Raw genomic sequence first — 6,526 nt, 5'->3', positions numbered from 1 at the left:
GAAAAGAGAAATCAGAAAATATCTTGAGACAAATGAGAACTAAAACACAATATACAAAAGCTTATGTGATGCAGCAAAAAGCAGTACAAGGAGGGAAATTTATAGTAGTAAAAGCCTACTTTAAAAAAAAGAAGAAAGAGTTCAAATAAACAAACTTTTACCCCTCAAGGAACTGAAAATAGAAGAACAAATTAAGCCCAAAGTTAGGAGAAGGAAGACAAAAATAAAGAAATTTATAGAACTAATAAACAAATGCACCAAAGTTTTGAGATACAAAATCAACATAATTATCAGTTGCATTTCTGTACATTAACAATGAATGGTCAACAAAGAAAATTAAGAAAAACAATCCCACTTACAATAGCACAAAAAATAATAATGTATCTAGGATTAAGCAACCATCAAAGTGAAAGACTTGCATAGTGTAAACTATTAAATCTTTCTGGAATAAATTAAAGAAGATGAAAATAAATGGAAAGACATCCCATACTGAGATATTGGAAGACTCAATATTATTAAAATATCTATACTACATAAAGCAATCTGCAGCTTCAATGAAATCCCTATCAAAATTCCAATAGTATGATTTTGCAGAAATAAAAAAATCTTAAAATTCATATGTAAGCACAAAAGACCCCAAATAGCCACAAAAAAATTCTTCAGAAAGAACAAACTTGAGACATCATACTGGCTGACATAAAACACATGACAAAGTTACATAAATCAAAACATACTGCATAATGCACTGGCTGCAAATAAGTGTACTGGCATAATGACAGATATACAGATCAATGGAACAAAATTGAGAATCCAGAAATATATGCAAACATATAGTCTTCAGCAACGGTGTCAAGACTGCAGAACAATGAAAAGACAATCTTTTCAACAAATGGAGTTGGGAAAACTGGATTACCCACATGTAAAATAATTAAATTGGATCCTTATCTTACACCATAAACAAACATGAACTCAAAATGAATTAAAGAAGACAATAAGACCTGAAAGTATAAACTCATAGAAAAAAACAGTAGGGGAAAATCTTTATAACATTGATATTGGCAATGATTTCGTGGATGTGACACCAAAACCACAGGCAACAAAAGCAAAAATAAATAAGTAGTGCTACATCAAACTAAAACCTTCTGCACAGCAAAGATAACAATCAACAGAGTGCAAAGGAAAAATATGGAATAGGAAAGAATATTTGCACATCATACATCAGATAAGGGGTAAATATCCAAAATATATAGGGCATTCCTACAACTAAGGAGCAATAAAACAAACAAACGAAAAGATTAAAAAATCAGCAAAGAATTTAAATAGACATTTCTCCAGAGAGGAGCTACAAATGGCAAACAGGTATATGAAAAGATGCTCAATACTACTAATTATCAAGGAAATGTAAATCAAAACCACAATGAGATATCCACTCACATTGGTTAGCATAGCCATTATAAAAAGAAACAAAAAACAACAACAAAATTCAAAATAAAGCAGAAAATAAGTATTGATGAGGATATGGAAAATTGAATTCCTTGCACACTGTTGGTGAAAACGTAAAATGGGGCAGCTACTGTAGAGAACAGTATGGAGGGTCCCCAAAAACTTAAAAATAGAACTCCCATATAATCCAGCAATCCCATTTCTGAGTATTTATCCAGAAGGATTGAAAATAGGATCTTTAAGTGATATTTCTATTCCCGTGTTCATTGCAGCATTATTTACAATAGACAAGAGTGGAAACAAATGTCCATCATCAGATGCGTGAGTAAACAAAATGTGGTATGTACATACAATAGAATATTATTCAGCGTTTAAAAAGAAAGAAATACTGTCCCATGCCACAACATGTATACACCTTGAGGACATTATGCTAAGTGAAATAAGCCATTTGCAGAAGGATAAATCCTGCATCATTCCATTTATATGCCGTATCTAATGTAGTCAAACTCATGGAAGCAGAATATAGAATGGTGGCTGCCAAGTGTTAGAGAAAGGGGAAAATGGAGAGTTGCTATTGAAAAGGTATAGTGTTCCAGTCATATAAGATGGAAAACTTCTAGAGATATGCTGAACAACAATGTACACATACATAACAATATTGTTCTGTACACTTAAATTTTGTTAAGCGAGTACATTTCATGTTATATGTTTTCTTACCACAATAAAAAAATGAAGAAAGAATTCTAGTTCCTGCTCCAACATGTAAAGAGCTTGCAAGTCATCACTTCCACTCTTAAAACAAGAACAAAAAAAAGCAACTGAAAATCAACAAATTTTGTTATTTACATCAGTGAATTGAAGTCAGAGAGCAAACTGCCAGCTTAAAAACCGGAGAAACAGCTGAATACTGAGAATGTATATCAACTTACCCGAAGCAGAAGCAACTGGTACCAGTAACCAAATAGTAAGAACACTTACATGGTACTTGAATGAATTTCTGGAGGCTGAGTGTGGACTGGCTTGAAAGTTAAGAACTCCTGGTGGCTGAGTTTAAGGATATCCCCTGGACTTTTGTGGATTTTACCTCCAAGAGCTCCACTAGGTTCTTGTGTTGACGGAAAAGAAAAATCCCCTCATGTTTGGCGAGGCAGAGTGGTAAAGTAACCATTTTAAACTACACCCAGGGGGAAAAGTAACCATTTGGAAATATACCTAGACTGTCCTGCATTGCCCAGTAAGTGGAAAGACTTCACCAGAACCTTATACAACTTGGAGGAAAGGAAGTAAGCCGACTCCTGTTCCTTCTAGTCTCCCTGGCTCACCTGAGAGGAATAAAGCTGGGAAGCACTTGTGACGGTCACAGCTCAGGGGCCCAGCTCCACAAAATGACTGAGACCTAAAAACAGAATTATAGAATGCTTACTCTCAACCCACACCTTACTACCAAACCAACAGGACTTCTATATAACAGTGGATTATAGCTGAAAGAACTACAAGACTCAGATTCTATTTTAAGAGATTCTAGGGAACCCAATGACAACAGGGGAGACAATTGAAGAAATTAAAGCCTCTGACATCTACTTCTTCAGTGAACAAGAAACACAGCCTAATTACCAGGCAGATATACATAAAACCTCACACAAATGACCTCTCCCTCATTTCCTATTATGCAACACATCATGTCCTACTTTAAACAAATAGTTACAAGGTATAGTAAAAGGTAAGTAATAAATACAAACTGAGGAGACAGGCAAGAATCAGAACCAGACTCCAACAGAGATTTTGGAACCATCAGACTGGGAATTTAAGACAACTATGATTCAAAAGCTAAGGGTTCCAATGGAATAAATGGACACCATATGAAAACAGATGGTTAATGTAAGCAGAAAGAAGGAGACTCTAAGAAATAATCAAAATGAAATGTTAGAAATCAAAAGCAGTGTAATATAAATGCAGAATGCCTTTGATGGGCTTATCAGTAGACTGGACAGAGCCAAGGAAAGCAACAGTTAGCTTGAAAATAGATAAATAGAAACCTCACACACTGAAACGCAAAGATAAATAATAATTGAAAAAATGAAACAGAATATCTAATAATTGTGGGAGAATTATGAAAAGAGTAACATACCCATAATTAGAATATCAGAAGAAGAATGAGAGATGGGAAAATAATAAATATTTGAAGAAATAATCACTGAGAATTTTTCAACATTAATGACAAACAAAACCACAAGCCCAGGAAGCTCAAAAAACAACGAGGAGGCTAAAAACAAACAAAAAATTATACGTAAGCATGTTATATGCAACCTGCAGAAAACCAAAGACAAATTAAGAATCTTGAGACAAGCTGGGGAGAGGGGAACTCCTCACCTGTGGAGGGAGAAGGAGAGCAATCATATCCAACTTCTTATGAGAAACCACGCAAGAAAGAAGGGAGTGGTGTCAAATACCGAAATGACTGAAAGAAAAAAAACCCAGAATTTTTCATGTAGAGAAATTTTACTTCCAAAGTGAAAAAGAAATAAAGAGTTTCTAGGAAAACAAAACCTTTCAGAGTTCATGTCCTGCAGACCTGCTTGCTAGAAATGTTAAAAGAAGTTCTCCAGAGAGAAGGAAAATCATATAGGTCAGAAATTGGAATCTACATAAAGAAAAGAGAAGTGTCAGCTAAGGAATAAATGAAAATAAAAAGAAATCCTTTTTTCTTCTTTTTATCTAATTTAATAGGCAACTGTTTGTCAAACAAAAGCAACAAGGTTGTAGAAAGTTTATAAGGGATGGAAGAAGAACTGAGAATACTATTATGAATATTTATGAATATTTATATTATGAGACTTCCATGAAGTGGTATAGTGTTATTTGAAAGTGGACTTATATTATTTCAAGTGTATATCGCAAACTCTCAGGTAACCAAAAAATATTTTTTAAAAAAGAAGTGTAATTTATATATAAAGAGAGGAGAGACAATGGAACCATATAAAATGCAGAATTAAAACCAGAGAAAGCAGAAAAGAGAGAAAAATAAAACAAATAAGAAGACAAAAAGGATACGAAACCTGGCAGATAGTAATACAACTTATTAACAATTACTTTAAATGTGAATAAAGTACATCAAACGAGACATTGATAGATTGTTTTAAAAAGTCAAACAAGAATCAACTGTATGTTATCTACAATAAACACAATAGAAATATCAAGACATAGATAATAAAGCGTGCTAACGTAATCCAAAAGAAAGTTGGAGTGGCTATATTAATTTCAAACAAAGCAGAGTTCAGACTAAGGAGATTTATCAGGGATGAAAAGGGTCATTACATAATGATAGGTCAATTATTCAAGAAGACACAACAATTATTAATGGGCATACACCTAATGATGGAGAGTCAAATATTTTGGGCAAAGACTATACTTTCAGGGATCATTTCTATAGTTCATTGCTAGAGAAGTTTCTCTGAATGTGTAGAATACTGTGCAAAATTTTTCGAGAAAATCTTAGTAAACATAAACTGAATTCAACAATACATTAAAAGGATGATATATTGCAATCAAATGGGATTTGTTTCAGGGATGCAAGGATGGTTCAACATCTGAAAATCAACCAATGTGATACACCACATTAACAAAATGAAGGACAAAAATCATATGATTATCTCAATAGATGGAGAAAAAACATCTGACTGAATTCAACCTTCATTTATGATAACTCTCAACAAAGTGGGTATAGAGTGAACATGCCTCAACATAATAAAGGCCATATATGACATTGCCACAGCTAACATCATAATCAACAGTGAAAGCTTTTCCTCTAAGGTCAAGAAGACAAGAATGCCCACTCTCGCCACTTTTATTCAGCATAGAATTGGAAGTACTAGCCAGAACAATTAAGCAAAAAACAAAAAAGAAATAAAATCCATCAAAAGTAGAAAGGAAGAAGTAAAACTGTCACTATTCACAGATGACATAATATCATATACAGAAAATCCTAAAGAGTCCACCAAAAGACTGTTAGAACTAATCAATGAATTCATCAAAGTTTCAGGATACAAAATCCATATACAAAAATCTATTGCATTTTTATACACTAATAATGAACTATCAGAAAGAGTAATTAAGAAAACAATCTCATTTACAATTGCATCTAAAAGAATAAAATTCCTAGGAATTAATTTAACCAATGAGGGGAAAGACCCATACAATGAAAACTATAAGATATTGATGAAATAAATCGAAAAAGACATAAATAAATGGAAAGATATTCTGTTCTCATAGATTGTAAGAATGAATACTGTTAAAATGTCCATACTACCCAAGGCAATCTACAGATTCAATGCAATCTCTATAAAAATGTCAATGGCATTTTTTCACAGAAATAGAAATACAATCCTAAAATTTATACTAAACCTCAAAAGACCTCAAATAGCCAAAGCATTCTTGAGAAAGAAGAACAAAGCTGGAGGCATTACATTCCCTGATTTCAAACTATATTACAAATCTATAGTAATCAAACCAGTATGGTGTTGACATAAAAAGACACACATAGATCAATGGAACAGATTAGAATCCAGAAATAAACCCATGTATATATGGTCAATTCATTTATGAAAAAGGAGCCAATAATATACAATCAGGGAAGAAAATTCTCTTCAATAAATGGTGTTGGGAAAACTGAACAGCCACATGCAAAAGAATGAAATTGGACCACTGTCTCATACCATACTCAATAATTAACACGAAATGGATTAACTTGAATATGAGACTTGAAACCATAAAAATTCTAAAAGAAAACATAAGTGGTAAGCTCCTTGACACTGGTCTTGGTGATGACTTTTCTGAATTTGACAGCGAAAGCAAAGGCAGGGGCTGGCCCTGTGGCCAAGTGGTTAAGTTCACGCACTCTGCTTTGGCGGCCCAGGGTTGCGTTTCACTGGTTCGGATCCTGGGCGCGGACATAGTACTACTCATTGAGCCACACTGAGGCTGCGTCTGACATGCCACCACTAGAAGGACTTACAAGTCAAATGTACAGCTATGTACTTGGGGGCTTTGGGGAAAAAGAAGGAAAAAGGAAAAATAAAATCTTAAA

General features: G+C 33.7%; 1 pseudogene; it reads left to right on the top strand.

Annotated features, from left to right (window-relative positions):
• The first annotated feature begins 4,842 nt into the window (after positions 1-4,842).
• On the top strand, positions 4,843-4,934 carry LOC111771664 (small nucleolar RNA U3; annotated as a pseudogene).
• The last annotated feature ends 1,592 nt before the right edge of the window (positions 4,935-6,526 follow it).

The sequence above is a fragment of the Equus caballus genome, chromosome X, assembly GCF_041296265.1.
Source record: "Equus caballus isolate H_3958 breed thoroughbred chromosome X, TB-T2T, whole genome shotgun sequence".
Lineage (NCBI taxonomy): Eukaryota > Metazoa > Chordata > Mammalia > Perissodactyla > Equidae > Equus > Equus caballus.
Note: the sequence above shows the minus strand (reverse complement) of the source record. Positions and strands in the feature narration are given on the sequence as shown.